Genomic DNA, 20890 nt, shown 5'->3' with positions numbered 1-20890 from the left:
GGAGAATGAGGGTGGTGATGAGGATGAGGAGGATGACGAGGATGAAGATGAGGATGGGGATGACGAGGACAGAGATGAGGATGGGGATGACGAGCAGGAGGCATTGCAGGATATACCTATAGAGCCGGAGACAGCTAGGATAGAGGAGATGGAGATGTGCAGGGCTACCATAGCGAGTCAGCATGATCATATTGTGACATTAGAGAGATAGCATGAGTAGTTCAGAGTGGAGATAGCCACACTCACAGCGGCTCGAGATACAGCAATAGCTCAGGCACAGCGAGAAGAACAGAGAGTCACTGAGTATATTGGGTCGATTCGGGATGCCAGTGCACGAAAGATGGCACAGATGTTGGTAGAGACTGGAGAGGAGATATGCCATTGGAGGATGCTATATGAGAGCACAGTTGCACCAGAGCAGAGAGCAGCTTCATATCGAGCATGATCAAGGACAGAGAGTAGGGCACACTCTCGGAGGTCATTGAGCAGCATGGGGGTGAGTGGACCTATGAGACCACCACAGCCAGGACCAGGAGGGACATCATCCGTGAGACATGATAAGGATGAGGAGGACAGAGGGAGCACCCAGTGATAGAGGCATGTGCTCCATATGAAGGATAGTGGACATTATGTAGTTTGACATTTTTTAGTCAGCCTGCGGGCCATACTTAGGACAGATAGTCCAATTTTCTACTTCGATATTTTTGTGACATATGATATGATATGCATCGATATGATGGGATGCAATATGTTATGACTGATGTTATTTACCATGTATGGATGACTCATGCACTGTTGATGTATGTTTGTGGAACATGTATGGATATATATTTTTTATGTGTTTTTGATGCATTTATAATATGAAATGGATAAAATGCTTGATGTGATGTTTGATGTAATGCAAATGTACTAACCAAATGGATGCAGGATGCAGCATATGTGTTTGGGGAAATCGAAGCACTAGACCGAACTGACTATCCGAACTGACGGAAGAAATGTTAGTAAGAAGAAATGAAACACAGGACAGTTAGAGATGAAGAAAAACTTGCTTTCAGTAATGCACTTTGTAGGTGAGAACCTTTATTTTAATGTAGCAAAATGGATGCGTAGCATCTTGGCATTGAAGGCCAAAGCTGAAATGCAACCCTTTTGCAAAAGACAGACACATCACAGACAAACAGCAATCACAACAAAAAAAAGAAAGAGACCATGAACCATCCCGGTCACTCTAAATCACTCAGTGATATCATCGAGCAACATAGGAACATGATCGAAGATAAATCAATAAAAAGATAAAATGCACAAATTCCAACAAATCAAACAAACACCTTGATCTTCGTTGTCAAAAGTTGAAAGTGCTAATAGGACGATCATGCTGTCTAGTTTTAGGACATGCGGTACCCCGTCTAAGACAGGACACAATCTGGTTTCGAGTATACCACACCCTATGTAAGACCCATGATAGTGTGCTAAGGACCAATGATATTAATGTTGATGTTGATTGATATGACAATTGTGATCAGTTTGAATGTTTGATTTGATTGAAAAGTTCATCTGTTTACGCATGATTGCATTAAAGCACAACGTTGTGATTGCGAGTTGTTGGATTTATACTCAGTGATCTGTCTTATGCACCAAGAGGATATTTATGTTTTTGTTTTGCTTTTCGATTTTTTACAATTTTTTTGTTTGTTTTTTCAGGACTTTATTTGATTTTTTTGGATTATTTCAGGACGTTATTTGATTTTTTTTTTTTTGGATTATTTCAAGACATTATTTGATTTTTTTTTGGATTTTTTTTTCAGGACATTTTTCAATTTTTTTGAATTATTTCAAGACATTTTTCAAATTTTTTTTTGAATTATTTCAGGACATTTTTCAATTTTTTTGGATTATTTCAAGACTTTTTTCAATTTTTATGATTTTGCCCCCAGTGTCTAGCAAGGCAAGGAATATGATAGGTGAATAAATAGGCTTGCTGAAATGTTGGTGGATAGAGGGAAGACAAAGGCCTTTTATCATGGAGATAATACGGATGCAATTTTCAAGGGCTATGGCGTGATGGGACAAGAGACTAGATATGGCAATGTAAAGCAGTGACATGACATGAGGGACATGTCAAGAGGTTTTTGAAACCATGTTTAAATTTTGCATCCTTATGTTAGATCAAGATCAAGGAATGAAAAAGAGTGTATGGATAGTGATAAGATATGGATAGGATAAGCAAGACCAAGAATGGATAAGGGATATGGACTGAAGGTCGGGATAGGCTAAGGGATAGTGGTAGAAAGTTGCAATAAGATAGGGAATATGGATGAAAAATTATAATAAGCAAATGGATAAATACCAAAAGCTATGATAGACTGAAAGCTACAAACAAGATGCATGATGCTCATGACAATCGTCAGCCTTGTCAAGATCAAAGGTGGAAAGAGGAAATGGACATGAGGGACAATAGGATAATGGAGGAGTATGACATGGTATGATAGGATAATGAAGGGCAATAGGATATGAAGGAGGAAACCTGCCCCCAAGTGTGGTGCACAAGAAGTTCATAGATTACGCATGACGCCTGTTTGCCAGGTTTTCATCACGATACTTTCCCAAGGTGCCTGTTTGCCAGGTTTTCACCAGTGGACGAATTATTTTTTCTTTTGTCTTTTTTTTTTCTCACTTTTTTTTTTTTTAATTTTTTTTTGTATTTTGACTTTTTCAATAGAATATGGACACATGATAGGGGATGGAAGAAGGACTCAAGCGTCTTTTTTTTTTTTTTGCTTTGGATAGTAGCCTTAAAAAAAAATGGACCATGACCTTTAAAAGTATGCTCAAAGACGTTGGTAAGATAAGGACATGGAATATGAGATGGAACTAAGGAAAGGATTTATGCAAAGGGTTGGACCAAAGGGATCGAAGGATGAAAAATATGCATTGGATAATGGATAGGGTATTGGAAGAATTGTGCTTGAGTGGATAGAAATGTTGGCAAGATCGACATTGGCACACACCTTGACGGGTGGTGGATTGATGGAGGAAAAATGGATCTCAGATTGTGAGATTTGGATGGAGGAATAGATTGGGATTTTGGGACATAAGATCCCAAAATGGATGATGAAGGTGATGGAGGAATAGCAATTTTGGATGCCAAGTTGGATGTTTCTTTAGGCTATTGTGCTTCAAGGAGCCACTTAGGGATCCACATAGTTTTTTATTTTTCATGCTTTTGTGGTTCCTTGGAGTGCATTACTTGCACAAGGGATTTAGGAACCCATATATATTTTTACTTTTCTTTATTTTGCTCAGTGGGCCTTTGTGGCCTTTTGGATATTTATTTTTCTTTATAGATCATATTGTTCTTTGTTTTGACATGTCGATTATATTGGACATGTTGATCCTTGAATACATGTGGATTGCTAGACTTATGACTTTTATACTTGGCATCCAAATTGCTTGGAGGGGGAAAGGAATGCATGGATGGATATGATTGAAATGGAGTTCTTTTAGATTGATTAAATTTACTCAAGGATGTGTGCCTTTGCTGACCTTGCATAAAGGACGCAGGGATATAAGGACCTGAGATGGATGGAAGAGATGATGGGGAAGGGATATGTTTGGATTGTGATGGAGGGATACCAATGTCTTGAGAGTGAGTTGTGTAGACATGACCATTAAGATCTTCTTTGATGTGGAGGGATTCTTTCTCATGAAGGTCTACTCCTTTGCCTTTATGAATATCTTGACTTGTAGGATACTCTTTTCTTTGGGAAGAAGACGTGAGTCCATTATGAGGTGGATATGATATGAGAGAAATAATGAGATCTTGAAGTGGATCGGATTGGACCAAAGTGGAAGAACCCATTGTGCATGTCAAGGGTTCATGAACATCTTGCACTAACACGTTAGAATCATGAGGGGGATTAGGATCATGAGGGGGACTAGGATTGTGTAGTGGACATGGTTCAATGACAGGCTCTTCAAGAGATGGAATGGGAGAAATAATGGGATCATCAAAAGAAATGAGACCTTGGAGTGGATATGTTGGATTAGGACGTGGAGATGGAGGAACAAGTGGATCTTGTGGAGGATTTAAAGGAATAATTTGATCTTGACAAGGAGGAAGATCATTGGAATCCTCCTTAAGGGTGCTTTGCTCTTGACTTTTAATGGGATCATTGGAAAGGATGGAAGGGATATCTGGAATGTCAATGGGATTTGAAAGGACATTTTTTTCATGAAATGGAATGGGATCGTTTGGGATTGGATGGACTGGGATATCTTGATCTTGCTTGGGGAATGGAGTGTCAATAGGACTTTGGATAGGATGGACAAGAATAGGGAAATCATCATGAGTGTCTGGGGAAATGGGATCTTGGTCAACAATTGGATGGGATGATAAGGTTTTAGGATCTTGATCTTGATTTTCTTTAGGACTCATTTCTTCGCGCTCTAAATTATCCTCTTGACATGAGGTTGGACTTTGGATATGCATGGGGGATTCTAACAAGGAATCAATGTTTTGGCATGAAGGAGATGTACTTTGAACATTTGTGATGGATTCTGGCAAGGAATCAATGCTTGAACATGAGGAAGAGGGACATCGAATGGGGTCCTCTAAAACAGGTAATGGCAATAAAGTGCATGGTGGCATTGGGTCTTGTATTTCTGAAACATGACAAGGATGTGCATCATGAATTGGATTATCATGGCAATCAATTATGGATAGCCCTTGGGTAATTTCATCCTTGGGTGTATTGTTTGATGAGGACAATATGGAAGGTTCTTGTGAAACTTCTAGAGGTGTAGGGATAGATGCCACTGGAGAGTCAATTTGTTTGTGGGGAGATGAGGCATTGCTAGACATAAGTGTATTATCTTGATCTTCTTCAAAGAACTCACTTGGTAATTTCCTTAAGAGCATTGCAATAAAGCCACCTTTCTTTCGAGGTTTTGACATGATTGGATCTGGAATTTGAACTTGTTTTTGGTTTGATGTCATGTTTTGATATTGGACTTGGTTCAATTATTCCGACATGTTTGAAACTTGGGTTGCTGTTTGCTGCAACCTTTATTTTTGAATGTTTGGTTGTGGTTGTTGACATTGATATTCCACCATTGGTTGAACCAATTGTAGACATTGTATAGTTGGTTGGACATATTGTTTAAATTGGACCATTGGTTGTATTGGTTGTATATGTTGAACAATTGGTTGTGTCTGTTGGAAATGTTGAACAACTAGTTGAACCATTGGTTGTATTGGTTGAAAATCTGATTGATAGTAAACACCTTCTTGTTCTTGTTGTGGAAGCACATAATGTTGAAATTGATGTTGTCTCTTTTCTTGAAAGTGTTTCATCATCTCTATTTGTGAGAGGAAAGCTGGTATGTCTGATCGTTCAAGAAGAGATCTTACATCAATTGGCTCAATCTTTGGATTTCGACCTGGAAATTTTTGAAACATTTTGGACACTTGTGATCTATTTTTCTCAATGTTTTTCACTCTTTGTTCCAAAATCTCATTTTCTTGAGCTAGTTTCTCCTCTAGTTTTTGTATTTGGAGACTTGTTTCGTCATAAAAAGTTTGATCAATGTTGCTTTGTTGCTGGGTTGGATAGAATTGTGATTGCATTGTCAGTTGATATGTCAAACTTTGTTGCATCATTGGTGCTTGGAACCTTGTTTCAATAGACATGTCACTATGCAATGTTTTTGGGGATTTTTCAAGGATAATGTATGATATGCAACTAAATGCAAACTAAATAAATGAAAATGCAATCTATGGCAATAATGCAACCTATGTTTTTGTTGTTTTTCAAGATTTTGACAAACTTTTTGGAATGCAAATCTAAAAAAGAGACCCTTAGGAAATTGAAATGATGTCTAGACCTTAAAGGACAAAAGGACCAAGTGACAAAAGGACAAAATGACAATGTCTCCCCTATATGCTTGGATACTAAGCTAGGTTTGACCAAATGACATAGATGACAAAAAGACAAAAGTTTGATAAGGTCAAGACTTCCTAAAAATGACTTAGGGTTTATCAAAGATTTAGATTACTCAAGTATGACAAAACCTAGTTTTGACACTATATGCTAAGGGACAATTACTATGCAAGTGACCCTAATATGATATGATAATGACCTAAGCTTAATGAAGAGACCTAGGGTATGCAAATGCAAATGTATGACAATGGTATTACTCTAATGCAAGAGGACACATGTAAATGGATGACTTTTATTGATATGCAAAAGGAGTATGACCTAGGTGAAACCTAACCTTGGTAGTTGTCAATGACTTTGCAAAATGGACACCTAGGATGAACCTAGATCTAAGTGACATGAATGTTGAGACAAGACTTTGAAAAATGTTTGACAACCATGTTTGAAGGTATTTTGAACTTTGTTGGATGAAATGTTCTTGTGTTTAACCTTGTTTTGAATCAATTTGCCTTGTTTTTGAAATGATATGCAATTCAACTTTTGACAAACAAAGAAGACAAGATATTTCAACTTAGACTCAAGACAATCATGCTCATTCACACATTTCTTATGGTAGGAAAGGACATTAGGTACTTGAGAGGTAGACTCATTATGGGATTCAAGGAGAACACATAGATGCTTGACCCCACAGGCTCCCCTCCACGGCACTCACTTCTCAAGGCAGCCAAGCATCAGTCCCCATGGCGAACTTAGTATCTCTTCCAAGTATCCGAACTTGTCCTTCTCAAGCAACTAGAAGGATTTTTGGCCTCTAAATACAAGGTGTTTAGTAAGGATTTATGTTAAGTGTTACTCCTTGGTGTCACGCAAGTGTGATTAAGACATTAAGACCACCAAGATACCAAACAAATGTAGTCGCGCAAGCACGATTTAGACCATGAGGTCCTACTTAGATGTTGATATGAGAAAGAGTTCAAGGGTCATCACTTCCCAAGTAACTGCAATTCCCACGTAACCCTTCCTTCAAAGCTTTCGCCCATCAGGTATTTGTTTATAGTGAGTTAGAATGCCAGGGTATTCTAGTCGTACTCACTTTGGGTCATTCCCTTCTCACGATTATCACTTGATTGCAAAAGCAAATGGTCGAGAAGGCAAGCCCTCTAAAGGTGACACACAATCAAAAACATGAGCATGGTATCGAAGATCTGGATTTCTGATCACCCTAAGAAGGATGAAAGCATACTCTCCTACTCCAATGTCAAACTCGACAATCAAAGCAAACATACATTCATTCCATCCTGTTTAGAAATCACTAGGTGCCTAAATATTAATTGCAAACACAAAGTTTAGTTGTAGTCCAAGGCAACCTACAAAAACCCAAGTCAGAAGTTTGATATGTTTTAGTCTTTGACTATCGAACCTGCATAAAACGTGTTAGTAGTTTGATTCATTATTTTTGCCATGCGTATGCCAAGGTTCTGCACAGAGAATCAGTACCAAAAAACCAAAAAGTAGAAACAAAATGCAAAACAAAACAATTTTCAAGTAAAAACACTGCTTTTTTTACCCCTGTTTCTGGACTTTACACAGGTGCAGAATGCATGACACAGGCACAGAATGCTTGACACAGGCGCAGATTGTCTCACACAGGCACAGAAGTCCCCAGAAAGCCCTGCATTACCCTATTTCTTGGGTTTTTAACCTACAAATCAACTCAAAAGCACTCAAAAGCATGATTAGGGGGTTAGTTCATGTCGGGTTCACCAATTAATGTAGCTAGGAAATCAGAAATCATCAAAGCAATTCAATATACTAATCTAGCTCAATCACGAAAGCTCAGTTGCAATGATAAATCCTAATTACATCCAATAGAGATATGAAAACAAGACATTCAAAACTAAAAACTAAGCAAACCAGATGCAGATCTGAATGTCTCCTTCATGCGGCTCCATTGTCCTTCTTTCTTCTCCAAATAGCCTTTGTTTGTGGATCTCACCTTCAAGTGCATAAACCTAATGTGAAAGCAAGATTGACATTGGCACAAGAATACTCAAAGTGTGATTGATTCGATAAAGTAATTCAAACAAGTGATTATTAGATCAATAATGTGATTATTAGATTGAGATTGAAGAAATTCATCCAATTTAATAGATCAATAATGTGATTATTTAATGTGATTATTAGCTTCAGTAAGATAAATGATTGAATGAGAGATAAATGAAGTCTCTCATTCAATCATTTATCCTATCGATAATTATGATGAAAAACTTCAAGCTATTAATCCTTCATTTGATAACCATTCTTCATTTGTATATGATCAATCTACTTAGTTCGATTAAATGCTTAACTATCGATAATCATCCTATAGCATAGAATCCTGATTTAATATCGGTTACATGATTTGTGTTCAGCGATTATTAAATTGGGCTAACCAATGCAATCCGATTTATATCGGTTAACATATTTAATAGTAAACAAATGATTATCGAATCAACCAAACACCAATTAGTATCGGGTGTCAATATAAGCTTGCACCGATTGATATCGGGCTATGTATGCACCAAATAATATCGGGTGGCAAGGTAAATATGCACCGATTGGTATCGGGTTATGAAGTTAAGCATACACCAATTGGTATCAGTTGTTAAGATAAACATACACCGATTGGTATCGATTGTTAAACATAGACCATTTGTTATTATTGCGATTAGCAAAGGGGCACGATCAAGTAATTTCTTGATTGGTCGTGTCTAAAAGACATGACCGGTCAAGGCATTACTTGATCGTACCCAGCTCGCATATATATATCAAATGGAATTTGTGAGAAAGAACATTGAAATCAATAAATGCTCCTCTCACTTGTCGTAAAAAATAAGATAGTCAGATTTATAATATAAATAGATAATACATAGAACAAGATAATATCAACTAGAATATAACTTGCATGTTGAATGGAAAATTGAACATCATTTACATGGTATCAGAGCTAGGTTAAATCGAACCTGAGGCTATTCAATTTTGTGAAAAATTCAAAGCAAAGCATATATTCAATATCACAATTCTTCTAATGTCTAGCGCTATTAGATTTGAAGATAGACTCGGAGGAGGTGATGACTTCTCAGCATGGAAGTTGATAATTTAGATGATTCCAAAAGAAAATAAAGTCGAATCATTTGTAAAAACTAAAACTGCAAAACCTGAGACTGAACCTGACAAAACAGCTTGGAGAAAAGGAAATGAAAAGGCCATCAAAATCATAGTTGATGGGGTGAGAAATAATATTATGCCCATCACAAGGAAACATGAAACAACCTACAACATGTTCAAAGAACTTGAAGATGCATTTGAGATATCTAATGCCAGTAGAACCTTCTCTTTAAAAAGAGAAATAAACCACATAGACATTATCAAAGGAGAATCCGTCAATGCCTACTTCATGCAAATATCAGCCCAAAGGGATGAACTGGCAACCCTTGGATATGAGATCCAAAGAAAAGAATTAACACTCATTGCTCTAGATGGGTTGCCTAGCATATGGGAAACATTCATCCAAGGCATCAGTGCAAGGGATGAATTTCCAAAATTCGATAGGCTAAAGGCTGACTGTCTCCAAGAGGAGTCAAGGCAAAATAAGAAAGGGATCAAGAAAAAAAATATAGATGAAGATCTCCAAGTTCTAAATACAAACTCAATCAAGAAAGATAAAACTATTGGTCAAATACAAGGCTACTTCTATGAGCTATGCACAGAGCCCAACTTAGCCCTAATTCATGAGACTATAGATGCTAATGAAGTCTGGCATAGAAGACTAGGCCACCTAAATTTTAGAGCTTTATCATCAATGGGAGACCTTTTCACAGGTCTACCTAAGTTAAAGCAATATCATTTAGGGGCATGCAAAGGATGTGCCCTAGGTAAAAATACTAAGGGTGCCTTTCAAAATAGTTCTAGGAAAACAAGTAAAATTTTAGAGCTAGTTCATTCTAATGTATGTGGAGCCATGTCTGTACCTTCTTTGGGGGGATTTTTGTATTATGTAATATTTGTTGATGACTACTTTAGGAAAACTTGGATCTACTTTTTGAAATGTAAAGAATTAGAAGAGATCCTTAATAGGTTTAAATAATTCAAATCACTAACAAAGAACTACTCAAAAAATAAAACAAAAACCCTAAGATTTGATAATGGGGGAGAATACACATCAGAATTATTTAAAGAGTTTTATAAAAATTCAGGGATTAAGAGGGAGTTAACAATACCTTATAATCCTCAACAAAATGGGGTAGCTAAGAGGAAAAATAGGACAATCGTTGAAGCTGCCAAAGCTATGATTCTTGATCAAAATTTGAATGCCAATCTTTGGCTAGAAGCAACTAGCACTGTTGTATATATTCAAAACAGATGTCCTCACTCCCATCTTGAAGATAAGACCCCTGAGGAAGTCTTTACTAAATCAAAACCAGATATCAGCCATCTTAGGATATTTGGATGCCCTATCTATATTCATGTACCTAGGGAGAAAATATTAAAATTAGAACCTTCTGGAAAAAGGGAAATTCTTGTAGGATGTAGTGAAACCTCTAAAGCCTACAGGATCTATATACCTGGTCAAAAGATTATTGAACTAAGTAGGGATGTGATCTTTGAAGAAGACTTAGCCATCAAAGAGCCCAAAGATCACTAGAGCCTAAAGTCTATATCCCTACCCCTAGCATAGATAAAGATCCTACTCCTGAGCTTCAGGGGGAGAATCCTAAGGAAACTATAGGTGAAACTCAAAATCCACCGAGAGAAAACCTCAAGAAAAGACCACTATGGGCCACCAAGACTGTAGCAGAAGCTCAAAAGTTTGTTTCTTCTTCAAGAACATTCAGGGAAAGCAAAAGGCTTAATAAATTCACTAGCTATGTTGCCCTTATGAATGATCTCTCTAAAGCCGAACCAAACAATGTATCAAATGCACTTGAACATCAAGTATGGAAGGATGCCATGTCTAAAGAGTATCGGTCCAGTATGAAAAATGATGTTTGGGAGATTGTTCCTAGGCCAACTAAAAAAATCAGTTGTTTCATCTAAATGGTTGTTCAAGATCAAACATGTTGTCGATGGTAGTATTGAAAAATACAAGGCCAGATATTTGTTATGCAGTTAATGCTCTAAGTCAGTTTATGCGTGAACCTAAGGAGACACACCTGGTTGCAGTAAAACACATTTTGAGATACCTACAAGGTACCCTAAACCTTGGTCTCAAATATGAGAAAGTTGATATAGACCTACATGGATTTAAAGATTCAGATTGGGCTGGAAGTGTGACTGACAGAAAAAGCACTTCAGTGTGTTGCTTCAGTCTAGGTTCAACTATGATATCTTGGATCAGCAAGAAGCAGCCTTTTGTAGCTCAAAGCTCCACCAAGGTTGAATACATTGCAGCTTCTATGGCTGCCCGTGAAGCAGTATGGCTTAGGAAGCTGCTTGTGGGGTTATTTGGAGAGCCTATGAAACCCACTGTTATAAATTGTGACAATCAGAGCTGCATAAAACTTTCAGTAAATCCAGTGTTCCATGACAGATCCAAGCATATTGAGATTACATACCACTATGTGCGAGATATGGTAGACAGGAATGTGGTCCAATTAGAATATGTTTGTACAGGAGATCAAACTACAGATATTCTGACCAAACCTCTTTCCAGAGTGAAGGTTGATCACTTTAGAAAAGGTTTAGGTATGATAGAAAGGTAATTTGCTTTGTAAATCAGTATTTGCATATCAATAAGATGTTTAATGTGTAAACTTCTTTGTCATGATAGGACATTTTGGATTTTATCCCCTGGGTTCATATATAAGAGGAGACGATCTCTCAAGATAATGAACACTTGTATGAAGACATTATAAGGTGACCATCTTATGATGTCCAAACCAGTTATCATGTTGGATCTCTAGTGTGTCATGGATGTGCCATGATTGTGTTGTGGTAAAACATTTGTATAAGGTGTTAGTGCACATATCACAACGTGGATAAGATAAGAATTTAATCTTTCTCATATGATTATCCTTAAGTATTGCGTGTGTAGGCAATACTGATATCACATGCTTGGGTGATATCCTATCATCGCAAGATTGACATGATGGAAATTTGTATCACGTGTTTAGGTGATGCTTCATATCATGTGATTAGGTGATATGATTTTCTGGGTAAGTGCACAAAGTTGTGTCCACTTAGTGTGGAAGTTTTACACTTAGAAAAAAAAGGCAAATCTCACGGAACGCATGAGAAATGAAACGGGATCCTGTTTCCTGTCGGGATCTTGAGCCAAAATTTGAAACGGGATCCTGTTTAGCTTCGGGATCCCAAGCCTAGATCTAAAACGGGATCACATTTCAAAACCAAAATGGGATCCCGTTTTAGAACGAGATCCTGTTTAAAATATATATATATATATATATATATATAATAAAAAATGCAAGCTATATATACATGAAATATAAAATTCATATATAAGTCACATTTCTCTTTTTCTTTTTTTTCCTTTCTATCTCACTTTGTCTCCTCTCTCCCAAAATCTAAAACTATGTCTCTACCTCTCTCTCACGTCCTTAACTCTTTACTCTGTATCTTTGCTAACTCTATACACCTCCCCTTACCCCCCTACCTACATAACATAGGTCTTATTGTATCACAATAGGTCCTATTATGACATAATACCCCTTAACAAGTCCTAGTAAGGGGTATAATGTCATAATAGGTCTTCTTAAGGGGTCTTATGACATAATAGTACCTATTATGACATAATAGGTCGTATTATGTCACAATACGACCTATTATGTCACAATAGGTCATATTATGACATTATAGGTCCTATTATGTCACAATAGGTCCTATTGTGACATAATACCCCTCAACTAGAATCTAAACATACCATCTCTCTCTTCCAACCAACTTATCTTTCTCTACATATGTCATAATAGGTCCTACTAAAGGGTCTTATGTCATAATAGGTCATCTTAAGAGGTCTTATGATATAATAGGTCGTATTATGACATAATAGGTCGTATTATGACATAATAAGTCATATTATGTCATAATAGGACCTATTATGTCACAATGAGACCTATTATGACATAATAGGTTGTATTATGACATTATAGGTTCTATTATATCGCAATAGGTCCTATTATGACATAATACCCCTTAACATGTCCTAGTAAGGGGTATAAAGTCATAATAGGTCATCTTAAGGGGTTTTATGATATAATATGACCTATGATGTCATAATAAGACCTATGATGACATAATAGGACATATTACATCATCATAGGTCTTATTATGTCATTATTAGTCTTGTTATGACATAATACCCTTTAACGGGTCCTACATAGGGGTATAATGTTAGGTCCTCTTAAGGGGTCTTATGACATTAGGACCTATTATGACATAATAGGTCCTAATATGTGATAATCGATCTTATTATGTCATAATAGATCCTACTAAGGGGTCTTATGTCATAATAGGTCTTGTTAAGGGGTCATATGACATAATAGGTCGTATTATGTCACAATAGGACCTATTCTATCACAATAGGTCCTATTATGTCACAATGTGACCTATTATGACATAATATTATGATATTATAGGTCTTATTATGACATAATAAGTCATATTGTGACATAATACATCCTATTATGTCACAATGTGACCTATTATGACATAATATGTCATATTATGACATTATAGGTCATATTATGTCACAATAGGTTCTATTATGACGTAATACCCCTTAACTCTCTCTAAAAGTACCATCTCTATTTCTCAACAAACTTATCTTTCTCTACATATGTCATAATAGGTCCTACTAAGGGGTCTTATGTCATAATAGGTCCTAGTAAGAGGTATAATGTCATAATAGGTCCTCTTAAGGGGTCTTGTGATATAATAGGTCGTATTATGACATAATAGGTCGTATTATGTCATAATAGGACCTATTATGTCACAATGGGACCTATTATGACATAATAGATCATATTATGACATTATATGTCCTATTATGTCACAATAGGTCCTATTATGACATAATACCCATTAACAAGTCCTAGTAAGGAGTATAAAGTCATAATAGATCCTCTTAAGGGGTTTTATGACATAATAGGACCTATGATGACATAATAGGACCTATGATGACATAATAGGACCTATGATGACATAATAGGACCTATTATATCATCATAGATCCTATTATGTCATTATTAGTCCTATTATGACATAATACCCTTTAAGGGGTCCTAGTAAGGGGTATAATGTCATAGTAGGTCCCCTTAAGGGGTCTTATGACATAATAGGACCTATTATGACATGAGAGGTCCTCTTAAGGGGTCTCATGACATTACAAGACCTATTATGACATAATATAGGTCCTATTATGTGATAATAAACCCTATTATGTCATAATAGGTCCTACTAAGGTCTGTCTTATATCATAATAGGTCCTAATAAGAGGTATAATGTCATAATAGGTCCTCTTAAGGGGTCTTATGACATAATAGGACCTATTATGACATAATAGGTCTTATTATGTGATAATCTATCATATTATGTCATAATAGGTTCTACTAAGGGGTCTTATGTCATAATAGGTCCTAGTAAGAGATATAATGTCATAATAGGTCTTCTTAAGGGGTCTTATGCCATAATAGGACCTATTATGACATAATAGGTCGTATTATGTCACAATAGGACCTATTATGTTACAATAGGTCATATTATGACATTATAGGTCCTATTATGACATTATAGGTCCTATTATGTCACAATAGGTCCTGTTGTGACATAATACCCCCCAACTAGAATCTAAACATACCATCTCTCTCTTCCAACCAACTTATCTTTCTCTACACATGTCATAATAGGTCCTACTAAAGGGTCTTATGTCATAATAGGTCCTCTTAAGGGGTCTTATGATATAATAGGTCGTATTATGACATAATAGGTCATATTATGACATAATAGGTCATATTATGACATAATAAGTCGTATTATGTCATAATAGGACCTATTATGTCACAATGAGACCTATTATGACATAATAGGTTGTATTATGACATTATAGGTCCTATTATATCGCAATAGATCCTATTATGACATAATACCCCTTAACATGTCCCAGTAAGGGGTATAAAGTCATAATAGGTCCTCTTAAGGGGTTTTATGACATAATATGACCTATGATGTCATATTAGGTCCTACGATGACATAATAGGACCTATTACATCATCATAGATCATATTATGTCATAATTGGTCTTTTTATGACATAATACCCTTTAACGGGTCCTACTAAGGGGCATAATGTTATAATAGGTCCTCTTAAGGGGTCTTATAACATAATAAGACCAATTATGACATAACAGGTTCTCTTAAGGGGTCTTATGACATTATAGGACCTATATGACATAATAGGTCCTATTATATGATAATCGATCCTATTATGTCATAATAGGTCCTACTAAGGGGTCTTATGTCATAATAGGTCCTAGTAAGAGGTATAATGTTATAATAGGTCCTCTTAAGGGGTATTATGACACAAAAGGACCTATTATGTCACAAAAGGACCTATTATGACATAATGAGTCATATTATGATATTATAGGTCTTATTATGTCACAATAGGTCTTGTTATGACATAATACCTCTTAACAAGTCCTACTAAGGGGTATAAAGTCATAACAGTTCCTCTTAAGGGATTTTATGACATAATAGGACCTATGATGACATAATATGACCTATTATGTCATCATAGGTCCTATTATGTCATAATCAGTCCTATTATGACATAATACCTTTCAATAGGTCCTACCAAAGGGTATAATATAATAATACATCCTCTTAAGGGGTCTTATGACATAATAGGACCTATTATGACATGACATGTCCTCTTAAGGGGTCTTATGACATTATAGGACCTATTATGACATAATAGGTCTTACTAAGGGGTCTTAAGTCATAATAGTTCCTATTAAGAGGTATAATGTCATAATAGGTCCTTTTGAGGGGTCTTATGACATAATAGGACCTATTATGACGTAATAGGTCGTATTATGTCACAATGGGACCTATTATGACACAATATGACCTATTATGACACATTAGGACCTATTATGTACCAATGAGACTTATTATGACATAATAGGTTGTATTATGACATTATAGATCCTATTACGTCACAATTTATAAGATCTTCTAAAATCTAGAATCTGTATATTATAACTCTCAGATATCTGAAACCATTCTCAAACATCCTGCTAATATATACATAAAATATAACTTAAAGTTTAAGATATATAACTTAAACTTAAATTTAATATTTCATGTATATATAGTTTGTTTGTTTAAAATAAAAAATAAAAAATAAAAATAAAAATTTAAAAAAAAATTAAAAATTAAAAAACAAAACGGGATCACATTTCAAAACGGGATCCCATGTGCTAAACATTTTTTTAATTATTTTTAAAAATGAAACGGGATCCCGTTTCTAAAAATTTCAACTTTGGTTCAGTTGTAGCTTCGGATTTTGGCTTGGGAAATGGCTTGGAGAGCCAACCCTTAGGCTTGGACTTGGTTTGACCTGCAACTTGAAGGCCAAATCAATCTTCATATAAAATAATGACTTTAAAAATATATTTGAACACCAAATTTTCAGAATTTTTTTAAACAATGAAAACCCATTATAGTAGAGACTATCTAGATTCTAAATATGTAATTTTTTTTTAAAATGATCAATATTTTTATTTTTAAAATAATTACTAATGAAAGAGGTCTATAAACTCGAAATAACATGGTTTTTTTGTTTTTTAGTTTTTTGAAAAAAACATTATATGACATCAAACTAGAGACAATTCTATACAGTTTTTAAAAAAAAAAAACCAAAAAATGTTAAGTTTAGGTCAAATTATGCTTGCCGTACACAAGAATTTTTCAAAACAATGATTATGCCCAATAAAAAATTAACAAAAAAAAAATATGCAAAAAAAAATTACAAAAAAATATTCTCATCAAAAGTGAGTGAGTTATAGATCTTTTCCCAAAAGGATTTGTAAAAAAAATTTCATATACGTCAAATTATGCTTGTCGTACACGAGCATGGTATGGTCCTGAAAAGTGACTTTTAAACTATAGGTTTTAGTAATGCCTATTCAAACTTCATTTTTAAGATCTGGGTATTAAAATAAATTACATATTTGGAAAGTAGACTTCAAGCACTACATTTTCTATTACTGAATTTTTTTAAGATTCATTCTTTAAGTGCCTCAAATATTTAGGTCAAACGGGACGAAATCGAAAAAAAAGGGAAAAAACTTCCACTTTTTGGCCAAAAAGTGGACAACTTCTTGCACTTACCCTTCTAGAGAGTCAGATTGTGTAAAGAATGCTAACTATCATTTGAACTGTGATGCTTGATATATTGTTTGCATTTATCTTACCTAGCTAAGAGGGAGTGTTAATGCATGATAGCTTCGGTAAGATAAATGATTGAATGAGAGATAAATGAAGTCTCTCATTCAATCATTTATCCTATCGATAATTATGATGAAAAACTTCAAGCTATTAATCCTTCATTTGATAACCATTCTTCATTTGTATATGATCAATCTACTTAGTTCAATTAAATGCTTAACTATCGATAATCATCCTATAGCATAGAATCCCAATTTAATATCAGTTACATGATTTGTGTTCACTGATTATTAAATCGGGATAACCAATGCAATCCGATTTATATTGGTTAACATATTTAATATTAAACAAATGATTATCGGATCAACCAAACACCGATTAGTATCGGGTGTCAATATAAGCTTGCACCGATTGATATCGGGTTATGTATGCACCGATTAATATCGGGTGGCAAGGTAAATATGCACCGATTTGTATCGAGTTGTGAAGTTAAGCATACACCGATTGGTATCGGTTGTTAAACATACACCATTTGTTATTATTGCGATTAGCAAAGGGGCACGATCAAGTAATGTCTTGATCGGTCGTGTCTAAAAGACATGACCGATCAAGGCATTGCTTGATCGTACCCAGCTTGCATATATATATCAAATGGAATTTGTGAGAAAGAACATTGAAATCAATAAATGCTCCTCTCACTTGTCGTACAAAATAAGATAGTCAGATTTATAATATAAATAGATAATACATAGAACAAGATAATATCAACTAGAATATAACTTGCATGTTGAATGGAAAATTGAACATCATTTACACTTATGCCATAGCCAACTTTCATCAATATGTGCAATCAAACATGTCTTTTCACCAGAGTTCAAATGAAAAATGTTACCTTTTGTCTGTGTATCGGTTGCAATCTCCAATCCTGATTTGCTAATGATTTTGCACTTTCCATCCTTCAATTGTAATTGAAATCCTCTGTCTACCAACTATCCTACACTCAAAAGATTATGCTTCAGACCTTCAACATAATAGACATTATTAGTGTTATTCTTACCATCCAATGAAATGGTTCATCTTCCTTTGATCATGCATGCTTTGTTATTACCAAATCTGACTTGATCACCATCAAATTCTTGCAGGGTAAAAAACTTTCTTTTGTCTCCTGTGATATGATGAGAATATCCACTGTCTATTACCCATTCATCTTTGTCTTCAACTTTTTCTGCAAGGGCCTTTTCCTCATTTATGATAACTGGTTTTGGATCATCTCCCTTCATAGCATAAAATACCCATTCTTTTCCATTGACGAATCCACTAGCTGAATCTCTTATCGGTTCTTCTTCGAAGTCATCAGTTACTCCTTCCTCATCAGCATAGTAGGATGATTTTTTTTGTTTCTCCTGTACTTATGCTTGATCTGATATTCAGGGTTAGGCTTAAAAGATCTTCTTTCTCTTTCTTCCAATTTTGAATTCCTTTCAGGACATCTAGATGCAAAATGACCTATCTTTTTACATGCAAAACATTTGAAAGGAGATTTGCCTTCATACTTACTTCCTGACAGACCTTTAGGTATCCTTCTAGAAAATAGGGCTTCAAGTTGCTCAAGCTCTTCATCTTCTTTCTTATTCTCTTCCAATTCCTTTGCATACAAAACTTTCCAATCTTGCTTGTCTGTTGATGATGTAGATGCCTTAAATGCAGTATCAATCTTTGCAGCTCCTAGAGGACCAAATTCCTCAAGGTCAAAAGCAGATATCTTCCCAACAAGAGTATCTATATTGATAGAAGAATTAGGCATGGTTCTTAGCTCATTAATTGCAGTTACCTTCGTCTTATCTGTTGGTGGAAAAACCCTTAATGCTTTTGAAACAATCTCTTCCTCGCTCAGAGATCCACCACAGCACTGAATTACTAATACAATTTCATTTACCCTTTTCATGAATGCATAAATTCTTTCATCTTCCTTCATCTTCAAGATTTCATATCTTACCCGATAACATTCAAGTTTTGCAATTTTAACAGTGGGATCACCTTCATTCAGAGTCTCCAACTTGTCCCATATAGCTTTTGCTGATGATTTATCTGATAGTCCCATGATTTGTTGATCTAATAAGGCGCTTAAGAGGGCTTCTCTATCTTTGCAGTCACTGTCAATGTTCTTTTACAAGTCTGTCGGTGTAGGATTGCCAGATGTCAGATCATGAGGAGTGTAACCTTTCTGAGTTATTTCCCAAGTTTCCTTTCCAATGCATCTTAGATGAGTCTCCATCTGAATCTTCCATACTCCATAGTTTGTTCCATCAAGCCTAGGGTTTCCCTTCTGGAAAATAGTAGTTGAACTATTAGTTGCCATAGGATCTTTGTCAAGTGGTTAAGCTTCTCCAAAAAGAGGACCGGGCTCTTATACCAATTGTTAGGATAATCGATGAACAACTGAGAATGGGGGGGTGAAACAGTTGTAAACAAATTATGTGAATTAAAGCACTTAAAATATTCTACTGGAATAATTGATAAAGCATTAAAGCATAATTGAAAACCAGAGAATCAATACCATGCAACCATAACACATAACACCATGATTTATACATCGAAAACCTGGTAAAGGGAAAAACCACGGTGGGAAACCCTACCCACAGTCAGATGATACTTTTGTAGAAAGTATATGATTACAATAGGGGCTTGCACATGCAGGAAGGAACATTGCCTAGAGCACACTGCTCATCACAATGGAGTCTCACTGACTATAGAAGAGGCCAACCACCTCAAGATACTTGGACAACAATCCAGAAAGAAGAATTGCTTGTGATAGCATCAAACATGCCAGATTACAGTTCTAGTTAAGCTCGAAACCGGAGGTCTAAAACCTCTTACATAAACCCAACTCTATCACCTATGATCGACCAAATCCTCTACACAAATGATTATTACATTATTCTTTCCTCGCCCATGATCTACAATGAGATCTTACATATATTTATACCAACCTGGGACCTAACCAATTAGGTCAGCCACCCAAATGATAATTCAATAGATCCATTACATAATCCTGAGATAAAATCATAAAGCATGCCATCCTAAGGCCAAAAAAACATCATCCAATCAATAAAACATCGGAGAAGTGCTTCAAAGGATCACCAACACATTACATGAAAACCGGTCCATAACCTAGATAGCACCAGACCTAAATTAGATCCACACAAGCCAAAGAAATGACACCAATCAGTCAAGGCACGAACACAATCACCATCAGCATCGTGAATCCTTTTTAGAAGTTGCACCAACACCACTTATGCATTACATCAAAGATCTTCAATAAACCTCTGTCCGTGAAACCCTTACCAGACCAATACAACAGGCTAACTAGAACATAAGATAGAATATGATCATCAAGTCAATACCAACTAGCTGAAACATACTTCAGAATCATATGAACCATCCATACAAACTTATTCCATCATCCAGATCATACCGATGACAATCAATTGATAATCTTCCCAATCC

This window comes from Cryptomeria japonica, chromosome 5 (genome assembly GCF_030272615.1).
Source record: "Cryptomeria japonica chromosome 5, Sugi_1.0, whole genome shotgun sequence".
Taxonomy (NCBI): domain Eukaryota; kingdom Viridiplantae; phylum Streptophyta; class Pinopsida; order Cupressales; family Cupressaceae; genus Cryptomeria; species Cryptomeria japonica.
Note: the sequence above shows the minus strand (reverse complement) of the source record.